This window comes from Bacillus rossius (genome assembly GCF_032445375.1).
Source record: "Bacillus rossius redtenbacheri isolate Brsri chromosome 4 unlocalized genomic scaffold, Brsri_v3 Brsri_v3_scf4_2, whole genome shotgun sequence".
In the NCBI taxonomy this organism is placed as follows: domain Eukaryota; kingdom Metazoa; phylum Arthropoda; class Insecta; order Phasmatodea; family Bacillidae; genus Bacillus; species Bacillus rossius.
The window spans coordinates 53,624,387-53,650,013 of NW_026962011.1; the positions used below are offsets into that span (position 1 = coordinate 53,624,387).

The 25,627-nt window shown below is 38.5% G+C and overlaps 1 protein-coding gene across 2 annotated transcripts in view; it reads left to right on the forward strand.

The window, feature by feature from the left end:
* The window catches only part of LOC134542368 (insulin-like receptor), a 291,737-nt gene that overhangs the window by 208,104 nt on the left and 58,006 nt on the right, over nucleotides 1-25,627 (forward strand). The window lies entirely within an intron of this gene.

The following is a 25,627-nucleotide window of genomic DNA, read 5'->3' on the forward strand; positions in this document are numbered from 1 at the left end:
ACAATAACAAATAAAATTACTTTTCTAGAAAAAAAAACCTTTCACATCTTCGATAGGGTAACTGACTAAAAAATACTGTAAAAAGATTTACTATGCTAACCTAGCAAGTTACTTGCAAATATCACTCATTAAAGAAAAAAATGTAAAGACTTTTTAATATTTAATTCATATTATCTGGCCCTCGGATTATATTCGTTTCAAGAACTTCATGCGGCCCTCTAAAAGAGTGGATTTGGCAATCACTGGTCTACCGCATTTCGCTGAGCGGACATTGCTGGTGGGTTTAGTTCTTGTACGTGATGTCAACTAGTATTGTGCTGTGTTTTTGATTCCTATGTCAAAAATTTAGGAGAAATTGTCAGGCAACAGTCTAAAGCAAAATTCACTATCATAAAATTACTGATTTATAAAAATATACGGAATGTATCAGAATTCAACAGACTAACTTCTACTGAAGATCCATCAAGGAAAAAAGTGATATATATATATATAAGTATATATATGTATATATATGTATATATATATTATAACTTATGGTGTAAAGTGTTTCCCCGGGCTGGTTTACGTCTTGTAAAGTTGGAGCCGAAGAATCAACTTTTTAAACTGCAAACTAGCTTATGCTCAGCATGCATTGCAATACTTCTTTCAATGTTTTTTTTTTTTTTTTTGTAATTTGTTTGTTTTCTATCTCTATAAATGCCATCTATAAATGTATATATATCCTTCTTTATCTATATCTCTATCCATATCTCTAATTATCATTCTATCTCTCTATAAATCTATAGATATCCCTCTCTGTATCTCTTTATACATATTTTTATCTCCCTCTTTCTATTCCTTTCTCTTTATCTCTTCCTATCTATATCTTTATCTTTGCAAAACAGTAGGTGAACACACAAACATTCATTCGTATATTTTTACCTATACATATATTTTTTTTAATTTTACCTGCCACAGGTGTGACATAGGTATATAAAAACATGCGCGTATTCGAATGCAACGTTGTGTCAAAATTTCAAAGCAACCAGTTCCGCAATGTTTAGGTTGTTGCCCTACGGTAATGGCGAGGTAGGATGTGACTTAAACTATGAACTTCACAGCGTGACGTCTGCTGACAATCTTTTAGGACTACTTCGCTATTCACTTGAACCTCAGGATTTTTTTTGACGTTATTTGCTCGTTACAGTGATGGTCTAACTTTCTGGTGTGACAAAAACCGTCAGAGATTTGAATCGTTAATGAACTACTCAAGGGCGCCCATCTGATAATTTGTAGGGGGGGGCCAGACTTAGGGATCGTCCATTAATCACGTGAGGCTCGAAAAGGGGGGGGGGGGGTGTCGGGAAAAATCACGAAATATCACAATGTGGGAGGGGGGGGGGGTGTAGAGAGATATCACGTGTATTTATTTTTTCGCGCGATTTCTACTAAACCGAAAAGCGACGCGTGACCTTGACTCGCCGTAGCCAGGCAACAATATCCCCGCCCGCCGCAACATGAACCACCCGGCACGCTTGCCAGTCGCCAGTAAGACTGTGATTTTGGCGCCGAATACATGCGTAAATCACATATAAGCCTTTCCTTTATTATTTTTATGCCAGTGAGAATAAACCTGCAACCTTAATGTGTGTCTGGACATTTTTATCACTGTGCTTAATTTTAACACACTAGGAAGAAGATAATATTCTGAATTTTTGAAAAATATTTTGTACCAAAAAAATACACGTGATTTATTGTGGGGGGGGGGGGGGGGTTAAAAATTTGCTTAAAAAAAACATCACGTGATTAATGGACGACCCCTTAGGGGTATGAAGTATTTTTAATATTTTGGAAGACTTAACTGCGGCTTGTTACTAGCCATAAAATAGTTCCATTCTGACCCTATTAAAATTTTTTGTCCTGTTACTAAAATACTAGACAAACAGTACTCATTCGCCATAAAAAAAATCTATATTGGCTACTTTATTAATTAATTATTAACTATTTTATTGAAACAAATGAATTTTTAGCAACAAAAATGCAGGAATACAGTCCTTATACTTTTACAGCGTCTTGGGTACACGGATATCAAGAATAAAATCCTTCAACTAATTGCTCTCTTTACCCATAAATAAATATCGCGTACAAATTAAATTAAAATAATTATAAAGTTTAAAACGTGTTGGTCAAAAGATTCAACTTTGGGAGAGAAACGATTTAAATATGTTATCACAGTCAGAAAACAGTTGTTTTTATATGTAACACCTGAACTACGCTTATAATTATAGTCAAAAATTGTTTCACAATTAAATGAATATTACTATGTTTCGATATGAATCATAATTGCTTATCATTTAGAATTAGCACAGATGGATTCAGTAGTCGAGGACTATAAGTTTATTTAGTGATAGAAAAGCGCAGAAAAAATTAGTTTATTATTTAACTAGACAATTTAACCAAACAGTATTTAGAGGTTAAGGAATTAATTGACACCAAAACCAATGAAAATAATCGAAAATTTCTAAATGCTGACATAACTCATGTCAGCTTTCCACAGAAGAGTTTAGTTCGGCGCAATTAATCCACACAAAACAACTGGACACTATGTCGACGCGTATTTTAAGAATATAAGAAGATCCACATCACAGTATAATTTTTTTTTTTTCCCCATTTGTGGTGCGGGCCCATAGGCTACAGCCTAGATAGCCTGCGCGTAAATACGGCCCTAATAAACCCTTAAATAACATGTTCATTACTTAACTTCAGAATTAAGAGTACATTAGAACCTCGATTTTACGGAGCCCGGACTCAACGAAGCCGCGATTTCACGAATACATTTTTCAGGAACCATCTAAAATTCGGAAAATTTGACACCAACATTTATTTAATAAAAAATTTAAAAACACTACGAAAACATATAAAAATATTAATTTTAATGCACAGCGTATTCATATTTTTAAGCTAATACAACATCCATTTACCGTTAGTGAATATTGTATACGTTATTGCGTCATCAAACTCAAAATCGAAAAGAAAAAATGGACTAGGTACACTATTTGTCGCATAGTTCGAAATTTCTTCGATTGAAAAATTATGTCAAGGCCGTAAAAATATTTATTTTACCGCAAATGAACTATACTCAACATTCCTTACCCATTCCAACATTTCCAGCTCGTGAGCATAGCAACTGAGCTTGAAACCTTGTGAAGCGTGAGAGAAAGAAACGATATTGAGTTGCTACTTCCTCTCCTTTCCGCTAATATCCAGCAACCCATGTCATTAGGCATTTTCTTGACATGTGTCGCATTCATTACCTTCGCTGCATCGGTTTGCCAGTAAAAAAACCGCTCAAAAATGGTATAAGTGACGCAGCAAGTAGACGTGACGAGCGGTTTTTTAACTAAGCTTTTTTTTAACTTACTATACAAACAAATAATTCCCTATGGCTATCACAAATTCAAGGTATGCTCGCACTAAAATGTACTGTGTTTTTAATGAATGTCTGTCGTTACAGAGCAGCGTTTTTCTTCACCAAATAAGACTATGATTAGAGACCGTAAAAATTCGCGGATTCCTTTCGAGACAGGCTGGAATCCAAACTCGTTTAGCTTAATGCTGCGTCAGTGATTGGACCGCAATTTACCTGAAGGACTCTGAGCCAATGGCAAACACTCAACAAAAGAAGTATCGAATCATAAGAATCGCAATAAACAGGTGTCCCGAGTCGGTAGCCAATAGCCAGGTGATATTTGCCCGAGTACATAGAGAATCGTGGAGTCTATCCTAGTGGTCATTGAAACCGCGAATTTTTCCAATCCCTACCTATGATCACTTTTATGAAACAGTACAGGTGTACACTGAACTGTGTGCTTGTTCTCCTCGATTATGTTACTAAAAGTGCGTTCATTAATATTTTTCAAGCCGATCTGTTAAAGATTAACTGATAAATATGATAAGGTAAAGTCCATAAAAATGCAAGGCAGGGAATTCTTCCAGCTCATCAACCCTACCCTGGATAGTCTCGTCTGTGTTCAGTCGTCTCTGGCAAGGAGTGGACAAGTTTGCAAACTCAAATATAAATTTATTTTAGTAGCACGCGTCTTACGAAAAGGAAAGATATCCAAGAAAGGCATGTCGGACAACCTACTGTCACCACACAAAAGTTAACATGATGCAATGCGTGGTGCAACTGTGTTTAGTCGCTGTGATGTCACTTTTATATCACTCGTGCAATGAGGCAAGTTGTGGAATGTTAAAAAAAAATAAGGGGAACGCAGGGGAGGGCAGAGGGCAGACGGCAGTCATTGTTTTTACTATTTAATATTATATATATTCCGTTAAATAAATTATAACATGTATCTTCACGGGATGGGGTGTTTAAAATTTTATGAAGATAACGATTTTACGAATGCAATCCAAGCGACCGTGAGCGTACGTAAAATCGAGATTCCAGTGTAAATTGCTTCCGAGTCTACTGAAGGTAGCGGAATCCTTATTCCTTTAAACACTTTTGAAGGGAAAAAGTGGTTTTCCTCTAAATTCAAAATTCCAAAATAAATTTTACGTTGTAGACTTTTCTGAACAATAATTCTTATTTGAGTAACTTTAAAGGTGTTAGCTTACCTTAAAAATTGTGAATATTCTGAGCGGATGTGACGAATGAGGAAAACTAAGAAACACTACATAATAACAATAGTTTTTATCTTTACACTTTTCACTGATTTATTTACACTTAAGTTATTTATACTGACTGAATACACTAAAATAAATCTAGACCAGATGCAGAAAAATGTAGATCTAAAGACTATTGAAAAATCTCTGTTTTGAGAAGTTATTTGTGAACATTCACATTATTATGACGAAAAAGTAGCAAAACATTTTGCCGTCTACAAGCACATGTCAACTGTCGCGTCGTCTAACTCTGACTTGTCTAAATCTGTTGTGTTGTGTTATCGCGTGAGCTTGGGCGGGATTACGAAGGGGAATGACTCGCCACGGGCGTTGCGCTTGAACAGCGTTTTCTCCCTGTACACAACACCTTATATCGCAGCAGCAGAAACTAATGCTTGAACTAACATAAAAAATGAAGTAGACGTGTAAAAAACGATATACAATAATATCTTCGTGTTGAACCATTTCTACATAATACCGAATTTAAATAATTTTCTTTAAAGTAAAACACCTGACTACACTATATATTTTTCCTTCCCTGAAAACTAGGGGGGGGCCACGGCCCCCCCCTGCCCCCGGGTATGGGCGCCCTTGGAACTACTACGAGGCTAATAACCCGTCAGCAATGGTTGAACCCTCGTCGGATGGATCATGTCTGTACGTGTTTGTCGCACAGTATTTGTTTTGCCTGTGACGTTATCATGCGCGCCAGCGAGGCGCTATGCTTTAGCTGCCACACAACTTTGCTATGTGCAATAAACTTGTGATTTATCTTTTATGTAACCATTAGGCTACTCTGTTTAATTATTGTATTAAAGAGATTGATAATTAACTTACATGTAAATACGAAACACTGAATGATTTTAGCCCAACGTTTTCACAAAAAATCTACGGCGCGGACCCAAACTGCGCATTTCCCTGTTTTTTATTGGGCCGGGGGGGGGGGAAGGGAGGGATTATGTTAAATATCGGATACTTGTTGCCACCGGGCAACAAGGCATCGCGTCGCACGCGCTCACTTGCAGTCGGGGCGAAGGTCGAATGTAGCCCCACACTCCTTCTCCCTGCTTCCCATACAGACACCTTGGACCCCGCAACTCCTCCCTTCCCCCCCTCTACTTGGTGTGCTTCCCCGTTACGCCACCCGTCTCCCGAGTCGCTCAGAAGTGACAAAAAAACTGCTGCCCGCACGTTCCCATCAGCAAGCGCGCTGGCACACACACACACTCACACACACACACACACACACACAAACAAAAACAGCAGAATGTATAATTTAGGCTGGCCTTCAGAATAAATATTACTCCGTCTCCCTAACAAGGATTCGGCATTCATGGAGACTCGCCTCATCTTTACGGTCGTAAAGATGTGCCTCTGCCTTCGGCTGTCTGGGGGAAACAAAAATGTGTTTTAAATGTAAATTAAAAGAACTCGAGATCTCGTGTTTTTTTGGTAAGATGTTGGGGAAAGGTAAAAAAAAAAGGGGGGGGGGGGAATGGAGGCCACACAGCTAAAATAAAAGTTCGCGTCAGTAACATTAAACGAGGTGTTCCTTAGGAAGTTAGCCGTGATGAAAGGCGAGGGGAAGGTTCACCCCCAAGGTCGTTCAGACCGGTCGCTCATCGAGGCAGAACCCCGAGCAGGTTGTGCTGCAAACAGCTCGGGCCTTCGCAGATCTCGTCACCTGCAGTTTAAGAATGCTGTGAAAGCAGTGCAAGAATTAATAGTTTCAGGGCCGCGCAAACGGCACGAACACACGCTTGCTTGGTGTCAAAGACATGTGATTTTGAGAAAAAAAGGGGGGGGGGGGGGATAAAGGGTGGTTTTTATTAATGAAAAAAAAGTGAGCTCCAAGGTTTGTCCGTTTTCGCACTTGACAACTGCTCTTCTAACGCCACGCAGGCAGAGTTCCTTGAAGGCGGTGTATCCTAAATTATTTTGCCTCTAATATTTCGTGTTTTTACACATTATTTTAAATAAACTCATAACAAAACCACATTTAATTGTTTATTAAAGGCATTTCCTACCTAACAAGTCCTTATTTAATGGTTTTTATGAACTTAAAGGCAAATATTTGTCAGTTCTAGCATGTACTGAAACCGTGAAATCCTGTTCTTTGCCGTTGTGTGTGACCGCCTCGACCTCTAGTTAATCTGAGAAATAAAAGCTCTGAGTAACGGAACATGTGGCGTGTACGCTCGTTGCTGCCTTCGTGCAGATAACGGAACACTACCGCAATGTTGTTCCCCCTGGGGACCTCGGAGCCCGCCTATGGCAAACTTAAATCGTCATAGACGGCAAGTTAATCGCCAATGTCATAGACGGAAAGCACCCCGTAGAAAGTTTCACGCATACTAAATGTATTGCAGGAAACAGATGATACCACTGCAGCTATCGTCAAAAGGCTGTGTTATGTAACGTGTCTCAAATTTGACAGTTCCCAAAAGTAGAACCAGCGGTAGGTACCCAATTTCCCTAACCGTCACTTGCAAAGCAACACAATTATGATTGTTCTCGAACATTGGCAACCACATTAATTCTGTTCTGAAACACTGCTAACCACGGGCGTAGATCCCGGGGGAGAGGGGCAGGGGTCCCGAGGACCCCCTGGAATTGAGAAGCCCCTAACTGCCTGTGCTTGCATTTGCAGAAGTGTGACTGTGAAACGGGTTTCATGTCAAAAACTACGTTTTATGGAAAACGTTCCGTATATTTTAAAGTTTTTTTTTTTGCCTACTGCATGCATATAGGTCAACATGTGGGCAGCATACAACATACAAGCACCGTATCCAGAGATGACTTGTTGGTTAACTCCACGTGCAAAACTCTGCCCCCCCCCCCCCCCACCACTGGAAATGTCCGTGGGCCTGCCTTGCGAATCCTACAGATTTGTGCCCCTGCTGTTGAGTGGCAGGAGGATACGTAGAGCATTGGTGCTACTCTTGAGAACTGTAGAGTTTGAGATAAGTTCAATAACACAGACTATGTAGACTCGGACACACGAGCCCTGTATTTTTTTCCCTTCGATTATTTAAGTTATTTATGAACACATTTTAGAAACTGAGTTGCTTGCTCTATTCGGTTGTAAAAGCACAGACTATGGACGGTACATGGTTTGTTCAGATGCTTGTTAAGTGATTTAAGTTTGTCATAGAATACATAAAACATAATACATGGTTATAATTTTTTTTTTTACTTTAGTAGAGTGCTTGTGCGTTCGTTAACTTTCCTACAAAGCGTTTCGATTAAGAACAAATTTTATAATTAGTCAATTCCAAACTTAATCTTAAAAAATAGCTAACTAGTATCGGTTTAAATGTGATATTGTATGAAAAGAAGACAACGAGGGTGTAGTAACACTTACTCCCTGGATGACTCAAACTACATGTTACAGCACACTGGGCAGTCGTGGGCTAAAGACATGGCTGTTTTTAAAGATGGAATGACTTTTTAAGTCGTTACCCATTCAAAGCGTCCTCTCCTCCCACACACACACACACACACACACACACACACACACATCGAAACGCACAAACTTTATGTGCTAAAATCAAATTAGTCGCCATATTTACAGTTAAATAAAATAACTTTCAACTTTAAACCATGGACCACTTTATGGGTGGGTGCTGCACTAATGATTGAAAACGTTTTGTGGGTGAGTTAATTTTTGTACTCCCATACACTTCATTTCGTAGTTATTTTCTTTCCAAATTTTGTTTACATAACTTCTGTTTATTTGTTATTGAAGTGAAACTTCTTTGGGCGCTATGAGAGTAACATTTCAAGGCCGAATTTTAATGATTTTTCGTGAAATTTTGTTGTGAAACGTTTCTGACGCGAAAAAGAGAATAGGTAGTTGGCCAAAGAGATGTAGAGCACTATGCTATATATGTTGCTGGGCTCTTTTTCGTTCTCCTCTCTGTGTAATGATTCGTCTTCCGCCCCAAAAATAAAAAAAAAATAGAACCCAGAGAGAGAGAGAGAAACGAATGAAAAAATAAAACAGAGTGTGTGCGCATGCGGTGTTTCAGAAAATAGATATAGGTATCCTATACAGTCATCTGTGAATGCCTTGAATGTTATATTTGCTACCAGCGCGCTCGCGTTCCTCCTTGTTCAACCAGCAGCGTAGAGAGCGCCGTTGGAAACAGTCCCTGCATTTCCCGTATAGATAGCGCTACCTGTTATAAATTACATATTGCGTTCATAGATTTAGCGTGTTCCTAATCATTAGTAATGGCAGGATTGTTTAAAGAAACAGAAACACGCACAGTTTTTCTTTATGGTGTGATTATTTCAACAGTGAGTAATATTTAAACAGTAACAGTTAAACAGTATTGATTTAATTCCTAAGTAGTTATTTTGAAGTGAGTAATAAGTTTTTTAATTCATATTTAATAATTTATTTTCATTTTATTCAAATTTCTAATAAATACAAAAAAAAAGTTAGGATTCTTTAATATTTGGAAAAGAACTGAAAGCCAAAAAACCCCGCGATGTGTTATTTTTTTTTTAGAAAATTGTTTTCTTTCTCTCTTTCTACCATTTTATCCCTTACGATATACTTACGAGTCGAGGTTGGAATCGCCAAGGAAGTTTCACTTCTATCACGTGTGCCGTGTTTATAGGTTATAGGTTATATAACTTACAGTTCGTCACACATCTTTGACTTTTTACAAGGAAAATAATCGCGGCATCCACGCAGGACGACAGGGCAGAAGTGCGGGGCAGGGGCGGGACAGCGCGAGGGGGAGGGGTGTCCGCGCCGCGCCACTCAGAGCCTGCCGCTGATCCCCGACATGTTGGCAGCTGTCGGCAAACATGGCCGCTTGTGTCAGTGGGCGCCCCACTCCCCGGTCCCTACTACTAGCTGGCGTGCCCGTGTTCGCTAGGATAGCCACTCCCACTGTACCACATGAACCACAATGTTTCATTAAAAGCAGTACCTCACTTATTTACTCAGTTATTTTGTACACAAACAATGTGAATTATTGACATTACGTAGGTCTTAATGTTGTGTGCCACTAGAAAGACTGTCAAACTGTGGTTAAGTGTCTTATACCTCCGAATTACATATATATATATATATATACATAATCTAATTTTTATAAATTCATTTACCCACCCCCGTTCAGACTTCGGGAGTCGATTTCAGTAATATATTTTTTATATAGTGGAATGTAATATATCATGAGGAACATACCTGCGATATTCAAGTATTTATGTCTTATGTCATATAGCTCCAAGCAAAGTGTCCTCACCCAGTTACCTACTACCTTTGAATATATATACTGTATAGAAGTCACCAGCCCAGGTTAAAATTTCTAATACGGTTTTGAGGTAGTTGGTTAATTCACCGCCGCAATCGCCACCATCTCTAGGGCATCGACTTGTGGTGGTCCCTAGCGGACAAGTGTCGAACTATTCAAACACCCCTTCCCCCTCCTGTTGAACGACCTTGAGCTGCAGTGAATGATAGGTGGGGGATGCGGGGTATGACAACGGGCGACAGTTCTGCGCTCTAACGTCTAAATAACAACTAAGACGATACAGGGCGTTACGGCAGCGTACTGCAGCGGTGAAGTTCCCAAGCTGCTCATCATACGCTTCTGAAAAACGTAGAGTAAATCCTATCCACTCGCGACTTCTATACAGTATATATATTCAAAGCTACTACCCACCCTCATTCACCCCTTGGGAGATGATTTCCGCAAACATACCCGCCAAATGTTATGTTTGTACGTCTTTTAGTTCCGGATAATTCGTGATGAATGAGTCAGTAAGTGGTATTACGCGCACGCGCGCACACACGCGCGCACACACGCACGCACACACACACACACACGCACGCACGCACGCACGCACGCGCACGCACGCAAGCACGCGCACGCACGCACACGCGCGCACGCACACGCACGCACGCACGCGCACGCACGCGCACGCACACACGCGCACACACACATACACACACACACACACATATATATACATACACACACATATACATACACACACATACACATACACACACATACATACACACACACATACACACATACATACACATACACACACACACACACGCACACACACACACATACACATACACACACACACACACACACACACACACACACACACACACACGTAATACGTTTTGTTACTATCCCTCAGGAACTATGAATTTTTCCCGGATGAGAAGTACCCTATGTCCATTTCCAGGACCTAAGTAACTATACAACAAATTTCATGAAAACTCCTTTCAGCCGTTAAGGAGTTGTGTGGTGACAAACAAACACATAAACTTTCGCACTAATAATATTATTAGGATATTAGGATTGTAGACTATTTAAGTGTGAATATTCGCAAGTATTTACAACAGATTGCATTTACCAGGTTATCAAGGCCGTCGATAGGGTGGGCCAGGAGGAGGGGGAGGTATTCCCGGATCTCTGGCTTCAAGAGGGCCTGCTTGAGTTTCGTTATTTATTAATGTATTTATTTTAATTTTGGAGTTAGTTCCGATATGACGAAAATTACAAGTCGACTGTTAAAATTATTTATAGGGAACTTTAGAAGTAATTCGGTACGCACAGATCCGGTTTCCACTTATGGCCATAGTATCGTTTACAATCTTTAGATTTTTTAAATTTAATTTTTGATGTTTAAATAGTTTTACATTAAATAATAGGGAGGGGCGCAACAAAATTATTTAACCCCAGAATCTTAGTTTCTTTCGATGGCCCTGCTGGTTATAAACACAAACCTCTAAACTAGAACATGATGAACACTTAAGTTTTCTCATTTTATCGAACTCAGTTTATATATTTTTTTGGAGGTGGGGGAACAAGTGGGAGGGGCACATGTGAACCAACCTGATGGAGTGTGTGTTTCGCTAAGGCATTCTTCTAGAAGGCTAGTTGGCCAATATAAATTCAGCTGTAAGTTGGTAATTCGTTGAGTCGTGGACTGCCATTAGTTTCCTGGATGGCTTTTCAAAAATCCTCGGCTGTGATTGCAGGTTGTGAGGCTATGTCCCCGACATGTTATCCCAGGTACAGTCGTCTTGGATACTGTAAGGTAAACTCAATTTTTTGACGTCACACGGTTTATGCACATGTGCTCCGAACCACTCGGGGCTCATAAATTAATTATCAGTCATTGCTGGGAGTCGGGTGCTCTGGGGATGCGAGTTCCGTGTCTGAAAACTCTTCACACGCTGTGATGATTTCTTTTCTTTTTCGTTATTACTTTTTGTAAGGGCTATTTCTAAAATTTTAACTCGATACCTCCCTTACATTTTTTTTCTGCCACAATATATTTTCATCAAGTATTTTCATGGGTGTAAAAAGGCGCGCAATATTCTTCAACTGTTTACACCCTTGACATTATACTTAGTGAATATCTTTTGAAAATACTTGTGGCAAACCACAAATGCAAAGGGAGGTATCGAGTTATAAATAGCCCTTAGAAAAAAAAAATTGAACATACGAATAAAAACAACATGGCGGACGAGACTTAAACCGCTGGCCACCTCGCTCCAAACTGCTTCGTCGTCCTGCTCTCCTACGTGTCTAGTAAGAGAGGCGATTTTTAATTGTAACGGCTCCCGTGGTTCATTGTTGCCGAGCGCCACGGCCATCTGTCGAGGGTTCTTGGAACTGCGCGCGCGAGGCTGCCCCTGCTGCCCCCCGCCATATCACACTGCCCATCTGGACATTGTTTCCCGCGCGTCACGCTACCTCCAGCGACGTGTGACCACGGCAAAGTAAGTTTTTTATTGTTGGGGGGGGGGGGGGGGAGGTAGAGAGAGAACGCGTACTTCGACACCGTGTTATAACCAACGGAAAAAAAGAGAGGATTAATAAAGTTTTAATAAGGTGATGAGGATTTATGAAGTTGTGTTCTGAACTTGAAAAGGCTTTATTTTTTTTTTTGGGAGGGTGGGGACTAACTATTAATATTAAAATTTCCCACATATGCACTTGCAAATTGAAATTACAGAGACGACGAAATGTCTTCCTGGAGTGGCACCTGAGTAAATGAGTGTATCAACGTCCACACGTAAGTCATTGCCGCAATCTTCAGACACATCTTGCAAGTCCTTAATTAACCTTTCATTGGGGGAAAATGTTTCTTTTCAGCAGCCAGTGGCTGCACCACCTTGAACGTCGTTTCCTGACATGCTCGACCATTGATAAAAAAAAAAAATGATTGCAAAAATTGACCAAATTAACAATTTCTACATGACTGTCTCGTACTAAGCGCAGAGTAAAACTGTGTGTGTGGACGCTCTGCACAGTTTGAACTGCGCAGGTAGATCGTTGCTCAACTCTGTTACCAACGCGAGAGACGCGCCAGGTTCGGAGCTGGCTGGCGGCCCCGCACGGCCACTGACGTCACACAACAGACCTACAGAAGCCGCCGTGCTGAGTGGCGCTAATACACACCGCCTTTCTCGATGTTTCGGGCGTCGGGTCGGCCCAGGATGACGCGACTCGTCACTGCCGCTCTCGTCGGTTCCAGAAGGGCGCCACAGGTACTTAAGCAGCGACGCCGCCCTCCGCGGGAGTTCCAAGCGAGTTCCGAGAGTTCCGAGAGTTCCGCGAGTTCCGCGAATGAAGGGAAGTCCGACATCGGCGAAGAGGGTGAGAGACCCCCTCGAGAGTGGCGCACACGGAGCGACGGGATCGAGAGAGTGCGACTGAGTGGCGAGACTGTGTGTGTGGACAGGCGCGAGGTGAGGGGCGAACCACTGTCGAGCCCAGCTCCGGTGAGGAGTGCGAACTGCGGAACTGGACAGACATTGAGTGACTTGAGAATAATATTAAGTGCCAGTGATGGGTAATCGGACATTTTAAAGTACAATTATGTGTTAGTAATGTAAATATTAGTAATTAATAAAACTGTAATAAAATTATTGGGCTATCCCATACGAACCGAATTCCCCCACATTAAATATTACAATACATATAACCATATGGAAAACCTACTATTCACTTTCTCCGAGTCAGCTGCCCGAATAATGAATTATTTATTTATTGTATATTTTAGGTTAGTATAGGTGTGTTATGTGTTATATTAGAAAAAAAAATTGTATAATTTTTTATAGGATAAGCTTGCGTACGTCTAGGTAATTTACATCTACACTAATATTATAAAGAGGAAAGATTTGTATTTTTGTGTGTATGTTTGTAATGAATAAACTCAAAAACTACAGTGCCGATTTCAAAATATTTTTCACCGTTAGAAAGCTACATTCACCCTGAGTAACATAGGCTATATTTATTGGTATAAAAGATAAGGAATCCTTACTAAAACTTAAGTAACGTAACCCAAGGAGTAAAAAAAATGCCATAAAACATCTTACGTCGCATGTGCTGCGGAAACTATTGATGATAGAACAAAAGTATGCTCTACAATATTAAAAATCATATCAATATCTACAAAAAACTTCGCGATACTATATGTCCCACTATTATCGTTATGTCACAATATACACTTTTTTACATTTTAAAAGTTGATAGAAATACCGACCAAAATTAGACCATGTTATTCATACTTCTGTTTAAATCATTATCCAAAAAAATCATATTATTTTCAAGACTGTTTCATTTCATTTAGATTACCTTTTGAATTGTTCAAATCGGCTATTCCAATCAATAGATATTACTAATTTAATAAGTCACTAGCGGCCCGTCCCGGTTTCGCACGGGTAAACATGATTTTTTTTTATATTTTTACCTTTTATTTACATTTTTGTTGTTGTTTCATTTCTATATATTTTTTATAACAGTATCACATTATCTATGTATACTTACAATCCGAATTTGTTCATCTTCTTTTTATTAAAGTAACTTATTTAATCTTAAGGGTTATTAGTATTTTACATAGCTCCCAAGTATTGTTGGACAATGAATTAGCTTAAACTGTTAACAGTCTAGAAATTCTTATAGACACAATCTATCCCGACATCGAAAATCTCACAGAAAGAAATTTCAATTGGCTCTGTTCGAGGGCGATAGTGTCACCGAGAAACGACTCAGTAAATGAGATAAATAGAATGATTATGGAAAAAGTACCGGGTGATTTTAAATGTTACAAATCTATTGACACCGTGTGCAACATCGAAGATACAGTGCACTACCCAGAATAATTTTTAAATTCCCTTAATCCTGCTGGCTTGCCACCCCACGAACTAAAATTAAAAGGAGGTACTCCCATTATGCTATTGAGAAATTTAAGCCCTCTCAGTATGTGTAATGGCACAAGACTTTTGATAAAGGAATTACGAGACAATGTGATTGTAGCAACAATCATCACTGGGCCCGCGGCCGGACAGCTCGCTCACATTCCGCGAATCCCGATGATTCCGACAGATTTGCCTATATCCTTTAAAAGGTTACAGGTTCCTGTGAAGATATCGTTTGTCCTTACGATAAATTAATCACAGGGACAAACTTTTTCGATTGTTGGCATCGACCTAAGAAAAGAGTTCTTCTCTCATGGGCAATTATATGTTGCCCTTTCTCGAGTAGGATCTCCTGAAAATCAATATGTTTTGTTATCACCTACAGATACCACTGCCAACATAGTGTACAGTGAAGCTTTAAGGTAAAAGTTTTGTAAAATAAAAGTAAGAACCAATAGAATTAAATAAAGCTTTAAAATAAAAATGTAAATACAGAAATGTAAAAATTACAATGACTTAGAAAAACTCTTTAAAATAAATACACACACCTAAAACAAAACAAAAAAAAAAACAAAAAATAAATATTAATAAGAAATGTAAATATATAAAAAACTTAGGAAATCTAATTAGGTAGGATCAGATAAAAATGTAAAATGTTGTAAAAATGTAATTAAAAAATACTAAGTAATATGTCTCCCTTAAGATTAAATAAGTTACTTTAATAAAAAAACGATGAACAAATTCGGATTTTAAGTATACATAGATAATATGATACTGTGTTTAAAAAAATGTATAAATGAAACAACAAAAATATATAAATAAAAGGTAAAAATATAAAAAAATAATGTCCACCCGTGCGAAGCCGGGACGGGCCGCTAGTCATAAATAAATTGAAAGGTTGATGGTGTTAGGTCAGTTACATAAATAATGTGTAAAATTGTCATGCCATTTAAAATGCTTTAATAATTTGTTTAATATATGAAATATTGCAAAATGGTGGGGTTTTTTCTGACCGCGAAGTTGGACGAACGAGCGGTGAACTTTGGATATGTTCGGGTGTCAGTGAAAAGTTGACTTCCTATAACTGATGTGATAAGTGATACTGTACTGGGTTGTATTTTCTCGCAAACACTGCCCTAGTCGCACTGTTTACGTCGTGTTTATTGCGTAGCGCGGTGGCTTGACATCGTCCTCGATTTAGTTCAAAACAAGGTCGTGAGAAAATGTTTTAATGGATTCGTAATAACCATGTCATTCCTATTGATTCCAAACCTATAATGACCAGACGCCCTTGAATATTCACTGCGTCCGAACCGGTTTGGATTGTAGGCCGTTCGCGGTAGTATTCGTTATGGTTGAGTTCCCGTGCTTGTTGTGAGTCATGCTACAAGTGGCTGGTTGTTTTTGGTGCGAAATTTACTGGTATTAATGATTAATCGCTCGTTATTCTCGTGTTCATGGTCAGAAAGTCTAAGACTTAAAAAAAAATTAAAGGTTTTCATATTGTTACGAGGACGCTAGTGACGAGGCTGGCCAGCCAACCCGCGTCTGCTATGACGCGACACTTTCCGTGGCCTACGAGACATTTCCAGGGCTGGACTGAGGGATGGAAGGATGACATGCGGGGACAGTGACCCCTTGGCGAGAGATAGCGGGCGACGAGAGACGGGCTTCGTGTGCGGAGATCGGGTCACCGGGTACCGAAGCATCCGGGACGGTGTTGTATGTGCGGCGGACGAGTGAGTGGTGCGAGGCAGTGTGCTGGACAGAGACGCGAGTTGAGAGACGAGCCACTGTCGAGCCAAGCTCCGGTGGGGTGAGTGAACTGTGGACATAAAGTAAGAGTGATTAATTTGTCTACAGAATCTAATTAGTAGTAATTTAATTAATTGTGTACATATTAGTTAATAAATAAAACTGTGTATAATTAATTGACCTATCCTTTCCGGATCTGTGTATACCCACTACTCTTGTAACAATATTAAAACCATTTGCTGCAGTCACGTGAAACCCAAATTTACGCTTTGTTTATTGTTAACTACAGTTATTTATTCATGTTATAATTGTGTGCACGCATATACGCATGCTTTTATTTTGTAACTTTGCTATTTTCATTTCAAAATTCTTGAAACAAAAAAAAAGAAAGCAAAAGATCAAAGACATAATTTGTGGAGTTGTCAGTAAACTTATGCTGGTTGTAAACTATGCGTTTCTGTCGCCGCGGCTAACACTTCGGCAGCGTTTTTCTTTATATAGATATTCTTTCAACAGATTTTCTTAGAGTGCAAAACGCAGGTCTAGAATACACTTATTAAATTTATCAAAATCAAACATTGAAACTATTTATCTATAAGACATCACCGAGAGTATAAACTGGCAACAGCTCCGGTTCAACCGCAGTGAGACACCGGCTATATGCACGTATGTGCTGTCGTCGTTCTTAAACCCCATGATTAGAGGCAATAATGTTTCGTGAAAAAATTCGAACGCTCATTAAACTGTAACTAGTTATACTAGTTTCTTCCTAGCATTTGGCAGCGCATCCATAGCTTCATTTTAACTAGGCCATTCAGGACGCGTTTGATTCCGCACAAAATTGTCGTGATTCGTGCTTGTACCAACAATAGATATGTGCCTGAAGGAAACCCAACCAATCACAAAACACAGATCAGCCGATGCTACAGTGTTTTAAAATACATATCTGCCGCGTCCCATCCTTAATTATGTAGTTTACATTTAAATGGGCATATACTCTCTCCAATGCACGATTTCTACCATTAGTGTTGTCCTTGTTTCGGTGAGCTCTGTTGCCTAACATACACCATAGAGCAAAAATGTTTTAGGCGCTACTTTGTAATGTAATGAAAATGTTTAATGTATCTGAGAAAAATTGTATTTTGTAAATTAAAATTTGTAATGAGAATTTTAGAAATACATTTTCTTGTTGTATTTCATCAGGAGCATCATATGTTAATAATCATTATTTTTTTAAATTTCTTTGGAGTCATATTTGAATTACGCCAACTTGATTTCAACTTTTTTTCAACAAGTATCTTTTTTTAAAATCTAATATTAAAATTGTTCTTCTCTTTTGAGTATAGCACACAATATTATGGAATGCTTTGTTATTAATAGTGACCGACTGCAACGAATAGTTTCTCGTGTGAAATTATAATTGGGGTTTTGCTTAGAATTTTTTGTCATAATGACTACAACATTGTTCAAAATATCAACAGATAGTTTAATTTAAAAAAAATAAAAAAAAATTAAGCCTTTACTATGTACTGTAATCCAAGCGTGAGAGAAGACTTTTCCGCGAAAGTTCACCTGCCCCTACCCATGATGCGTGAAGGCGAATGCGCGCTAGGGCCAGAGCGCCGCGCCGGGTCACTGCCCCTCGCACGCACGGCTCGTCTGGCTGCTCCCGTGTCACACAGCCCAGCGCCAGGCCTAGTGATCACGGTTCTCAATTTCAAACAAATATAATGTGTCGTAATTGTTGAGTTATTGAAATGTTTTCATTTTTTTTAAATTGCCACCCTGTACAAAAATTATTATTACATACTGTATTAAAAAAAACTTTTTGCTGCCATACTATTAATAACAATTCAAAATGAAATACTTTACTTCTGGGAGGAAAAAAAAACTTTGCACGACTTATGCAAATACAATTTTTAATCGTGTACGATTTTAACTATTCACGCTGTAAAAATAATTACTTTGCTAACTTATCAAGATTTGTTACTTTCATTATTTATATTTTCAAATAACTTGATAAGTAAGCAAAGGAAATTTTGTATAGTATGACTAGCCAAATTTACCCGATTACAATTTTTCTGCCCCAGATCTTCCCTCAAATTATAGCAGGTTTTGACTTTGTAGTATTGTAATCGATAGTTGTGTTATTTTTATTTTCATGACAAAACCTTTTAGTTACAGTATCTAATGATTTGGTGCAGGGGGAGGATTTAAAAACTAAAAACTAAAAAAAAATAATTTGTCTGTAAAGTCGGTTTACGGACGATAGTTTAACGTGACAACGTCATAACAAAACATTGATGAAATTATTGCATACTTTTATGAATAAAATTGAATCATTTTTCTTGAATTGTCACTATTTTGTATGGATTCAAAGGAGGAATGAAATGAAATCTACAATTCAATTGATAATTTTACTTTTATTTGCACTCATTAATTCAAATATGTTTATTACTTTAACGAAGATATTATTTTAACTTTAACTTTTATACATGTGTGCTATTTAACTTCTTCCAATCTGTGTTATTCTGTTAAGGATAGGATGATGATAGGAAAAGTAGGAAACGAATGAGAGTGTTTCAAGTTTAATGTGCCTTGAAAAAGTCAAATCGATTGTTGTTCCAATCGAGTGGAATAGAGATAGATGCGGCGCAAGCGTACAAAGAGCGTAACGGGACACAGCGTAATGGGACAATGTATGCAACGGGACACTTTTTCGTGCGTGCAGCTGGCTTTCATCGATTTATTAGACGTTATCACGTCAAAAAAAAATTATAACTCGAAAAATACGACTTTTTTTTGTTCAGAACTGTAATTTACTGGCCTATGGTTTGGTCTCGGCTGGACGTTTGAGTTATGGGACATCTTGAATTTTTCTCAAAAGTGGTACCAATGGTCTGCGTATTCTTCTGCCCCTTGTTATTCTGTCAACAGTGTTTGTAACAAATGTACGTGCGGTGGGTTGTCATTTATCGTAAATAAACATAATTTTTTGCTTTGCAAGTGACGGTTGGGAAATGGTTACCACTGGTGCTGTACGTTTTAGAACGGTCAGATTTGAGACAAGTTATACGACACAGAGTTCAAAGCGACCGATGAACCCTATTCTACCGGTTGAGGCCAACTCACTTCGCTGAGTGCAGTTCTGGTTTAATATAAATGCGGCAAAAATCAGAGACGGACGCAGGGGAAAAGGGATGTAAAGGATATATCCCACCTCCCTCCGAAGTTTTCAAAAAAATTACAAAATATCAGTGAAGATAGTATGTTACTGTGCGAGAAGCCACATCGCATAATATATGGCTGCTACTGTATGTCATACGAGGTGTGTAAATTTTTTCTATTTTTTTTCTTTTCATTTTTTGTTCGAATATAATTATTAAATATTGTCTCCTTCAAAATAACTTCCTTGGGAAGCCACACAGCGCTGGAGATGGATCTTTTAATCCTCATAAGCAGAGCTGGAACTCGGATAGCGTTCAGCTGGTCGGTTACAGCGTTTGAATGTTTTCGAGTGTTCCAAAATGACGTCCCTTGAGGTGAATATTCAATCTCGGGAAGAGGAAACAAGTTACAAGTCAGGTGAATGAGTCTGAGGAGCTACAGTAATGTTTTTACTAGCCAAAAACTCGTTTACTGAAATGGCTGTGCGACAAGGCGCATTGTCTTGATGCAAAACCCAGTAATTCTTGATGTTTGGTCTCACACGCGTGACCCTTTTTCACAGGTTTTCAAAACACCTTTCCTTTCCGATGTCCTTTTGGTCCTGCGAAAGGTTTTTTGGAACCATTTTTGTGCAGATTTTTCTCATCCCAAATTCATTGGCCAAAATCTGATGAACTGTGGTGTGAGTCAAATTCAACTCCTTCCGGATCATTCTGACCTTCAACCGATGATCTGAACGCACAAGATCCCGGATTCTGTTGTGTTTTTCATCGGCTCTTGAAGATGAAGTCCTTCCGCTTCGTGGTTCATCTTCAATCGACTGTCTTCCTTCTGAAAATGCCTTAAACCAACGAAAAACCTAAGCCCTTCACAAATCACTGTTTCCTTAGGACTATTGAAGTTTTGCAAAAGTTTCCGTTGCACTTTGCTCAAGTCAAAAGCAAAACCTGATAGCAAACCATTGCTCGAAATTGATGTAATTAATTTTTAGAACATACTAGAAAAAACTTTTCACGAAAAAAAATCGCTATGGACAACGAAATGTCTCGAGGAAGTTCAAACTCGTACTGAAAGCGTATTACATGTTCATCTGCCGCCCCTCCATGTCTAATGTCTTCAGTGTTGCCAGATCGAATGCTACGCCAGTCTTATTACTTTATTTACACATCTCGTATATCAGTGTAAAATAAAAATATACAAATTTCCCAATTTTTTTCTTTTTTTCTATAATTCCCTTCCCACACACTAAATTTTTTTTTCAGTATCCGCCACTGGCAAGAATACTTTTATTTTCGAAAAAAAAAGAGGGGGGGGGGGGGGGGAGGAGTCTGAAGTCTTGTCGACAGCGAAATGTAGAGGAATTATCGTGTTTGTTTATAAGTTTGCAGCGTATCGAAAAAAAATAGTGTTCCTCAATACAATAAGAGGTGTGTTTTTACTCCTTTTATTATATTACTTTATTCAAATTTTTATTTAACCGTTAAAAAAAACATATATGTTATGTTTGATATTAACGAGTTCCTTTAAAATTATACCCTCGCCATTTTTAAGCTGCTCTGAATTTTTATTCACATTTGTAACTCGAATCGAAAGTAGTAAATGTGTTCTTTTTCAAGTTAAAAACAAAATATAAATCTTACGTTTGACAGCGTTCAAAAATATTAGTAAGTGTTGGGTTTCGTCGAATTTATATAAAATTTATATACAAGGGCTTCGAGTAGTGGCGTACTGTCGGTGAGGACTTTGAGGGCTCAGGTGTCGGCTTCAAGCAGACGATCTTTTTATTGAAATGTGTTTACTTTACATTATGTATCATGATGTACTTGCGTAAATGGGTTAATAGTTACAACTAATTTTTTGACGTGACAACGTCTAATAAATCGATGAACGCCGGCTGCACGCACACAAAAGTGTCCCGTTACGCTCATTGTACGCTTGCGCCGCATCTATCTCTCTTCCACTCGATTGGAACAACCATCGATTTGACTTTTTCGAGGCACATTAAACTTGAAAAACTCCCATTCGTTTCATACTTTTCCTATCATCGTTCTATCCTTAACAGAATAACACAGATTGGAAAAAGTTAAATAGCAAACAGGTATAAAAGTTATAGTTAAAATAATCTCTTCGTTAAAGTAATAAACATATTTGAATTAATGAGTGCAAATAAAATTAAATTTATCAATTGAATTGTAGATTTCATTTCACTCCTTTGTATCCATACAAAATAGTGACAATTCAATAAAATGATTCAATTTTATTCATAAAAGTATGCAATAATTTTATCAATGTTTGTTATGACGTCACGTTAAACTATCGTCCTTAAACCGACTTCACAGACAACCAATTTTTTTATTGAATGGTTTGTCTGAAAGAACATTATTTTTTACTTCTTGCAGAGTTATGTTGTTATTTTATTTATTTGAAGAAAAAAAAGAACCCACGTGAGATAATTTATTTGAAATTTTTATTCTCTTTAGTACTAACATTTGGTCTTGGTACAAAACACCGTTAACTAACGGAAAGTCTCCTGCAGATGTATTAATTTCAACCCTGACATGTCCTAGTTGTACAAATGCCGTTATTTATTAGCTTTGCAATCGAGCCATCACGTGAGGGAAGCCGCCAGTCAAATAGCCTTGCCAAGACAAAGCAGATGCGCAGTTGTCATTGGGCGCTCGGCCAATGGGCGGCAGCACTGGAGTAATCGCAGCTGCCACTTCGTTTCTTCATTGATGTCTTCATTTTCCCCTTCTCGCTGGCAAGTCTTTGAGCCAGCAGTTCGTCGCTTGACGGACGTCGTCCGTATAATAAGTATGTTTTAGGCTCTATGTCACTCGGGCGTGCTGCGCAGTTGGACGTTTCCGGGCTGAACCTTGAGCGGCTTATTTGCCAATAAAGCGTTGGAAAAATGTGTCTTTGAGAACGACAGTTGGCGAGGTTTTAAGGTTTTAAAATATCGTGTCTCTTTGTGTGTCCAAGCTGCAGAGCATTTAGTGAAAATGAAAATCGACGTGACATTTAAAGAAGCCGGCTGCCCTAGCTGAGGGACCCTGAAGAATCCTGAGGATATGTTAAGGGTATATGGACCAGTGTTGTGACGAATTGGGGGAAATGGAAGTATCCCGAGAAAACCCACCAGCAGAAGGCAACGTTTTCCACGTCTGACCCTGCCGGCAATCGAACCCAGATCACCTTGGTGGGAAGCGAGTGTCTGGCCGCTCGACCACCACACTTCTTTGAGAATAGTGAGTCTTTGATCTTTTATTACGAGCACATTTCAATATGCGTAAAATTACTACTTAACATTAAATAAAATAATAAATGCGCGTCTTTTTTAAAGTATCATTTGAAAACAACATGCGCGCCCATTTTACACAAGCTGATGCTATTTCTGTTGGCCTGGAGCGCACAAGACATAATTACGTGTGTATCAAAATCTGTGACGTCATCCGATCGGAATCAAGAGTGAAAGAACTGTAAGATGCTCAGGCACTGTCAGATATCCCATCTAACACTCATTGTAATGAAGTGAACAAAACAATAACAAACTTAGGCTTCTGGGTCCAAGGAAAGTCTCTGGGCGATTATTTCCTGGCGTGACACCATGTTTCGTTGTAGCCATTGTAGCCGTTGTAGCCGTTGTAGCCGTTGTAGCCAAGGGTAGACTGTGAGCGCTTGTCTCTTCATTGATAGTAAGTTTATTAACGTGGCTGAAGGGAAATGAAACTAACAAAAATGTTTTGATGAGTTAACTGATTTTCGATCTTTCCGTTGTCGGCTTACATGCGTGCACTTCAAGTGTTGGTTTAATCACTTAATGTGCATTCCAGGTAGTTTGAACATTTATGAATTTACTTCTGGCAGACATTCCTGTGATGACTACATTTAATTTATCTTTAAAAAAAAATTCATACATCTGCTACAACTGGCAACAAACAGTTTCTTGTTGTAAGGTTTTGTTGACTGAAAAAAGAAACGCCTGACATGAATGCAAAAGTGTTCAGATCAGTTTGAATGAACTATAGTTGCTTATGACAAGCAGGTAGGCGACATAGTTTTTCTTCGTCGCATTGTTATGCAGAGATCCAGGGCTGGCGACTCTGTGCTCATCAGGTTTGAGTCATGCCGGGGTCTGTAAACTCTTCAGAGGGGGCCGTAGAACTAAGGCCGATCGAACTGTAGATTTTTATATAAATAGTCTCGTTCACCAGTTTTCGTATACAAAAACTATATCGCGTTTCGTAAACTTGTCCCCCGCCCCCCAAATTCATATTTTTAATGAAAATCTCAAAATTACAAAATATAAAATAAAGAATTCACCATGTTTTTAAACCTTTAAAATAAAAATTAAAAAAGTGTATGTTTTGACTCATTTAGACTTTTAAATATTGATGTAGTGTTCAAAATTATTTATATTACTGTACATAGCAATTTGCCACGATACTTCGGTAAAATAAATTATTAGCGTCTATTTAATTTAAATGCCTAAATTATTGGTGAATTTTTTACAGTTGAGCTTGGAGCATTAAAAAAAATCATTAAAGAATAACAGGGGATATTCACTCTGAAATGCTTTATGGTATTAATCGCACCGGAGCGGTTTTTTTTTTGATAGTCAGGAACTAGTTAACTGACGAATAGCAAGCGGATCGATGCCTTCCAGATCACACAAATGACGAGCTGCGCAGTTCACACACGGCCCGGGTGCTCGGGCTATCTCACGAGTGGGGGGGGGGGGGGGGGGGGGGGGGGGGGGGGGGTCACGGACAGGCGGACGGAACTGGTCCGCGTCCCCTCTGACGTCACCGTCGTAAACCCCGCGCCGCGGCCACAAACCCACGAAGGCCATCGGGCGTACATAGCTGTGTAGTTCAGAAAGGGTATATAACAGTTCCGACTTCATGCTTTTTTGAACTCTGCAAACGCATTTTGCTTGTTAAGCGTGTTAATGAAAACATTTCTTAACACTTCTAAAATTAAGTCAAATTAGTGTGTTTTTACCTAAATTAAATATTTATGAAATAAACACTACATGCGGTAAGAAAATTGTTTTGTAAACGTACCCATAATCAGTTACGTAGCTTGTTCATGTTATACAACATTACAATGATGAATTAAAAGCACATCCGAATCTAAACACATATTCTGGCGCACATAAGCATCAGCTTCGAGCGTCAAAACAACGTGTCTTAGTTTAGTTTGGTTTATTGTATATATTAGTTATTTTTTTGTATGTACGAGTTTGCTACATTGCTATTAGACAATGACCATTTTGTCTATCCATTTCATGTTTGTTTTGGTGAGGAAAAATGTCATAATTTTTTATTATTCCTTGTCTATAAACCCCTTTAATTTTACGTTTCAAGTTTCTTTGTTACATTTTGACCTATATTAATGTATAAAAAATCTTGGTTCGAAAATAGTTAAGACATAATATATATGGAAATAACACATGTATAACAAATATAAATAAAAACAAAGCTACAAAACAAATGTTAAGAATTTAAGCCAGTCTTTAGTTTTATATACGTAGTTAAGAAAAGATGAAACATGTTTTATATCTTAAAGTTGTAAATTTTCGCATAATATTAAAAGACTGATCATAAATTAGTTATTTTTAAATTTAAAAAAAAATGTATTTTTACTATCTCTAATGCGTTTGGGTGGTGATTTTACCCCTTTTGTTCTTTCTACGCCCACGACGTTTTTTTTTTTTATCCTTTACATCAGCTACACCTTTGGGTACAGAATTGCATAAGGTATTTAGTACACACACGCAACCATTGAGTTGCACTAAATCCCATTTCACAATGGCTGACGCGTTTCAATAGAAAGCCCCTGGTGCGTTTCATACCTGGA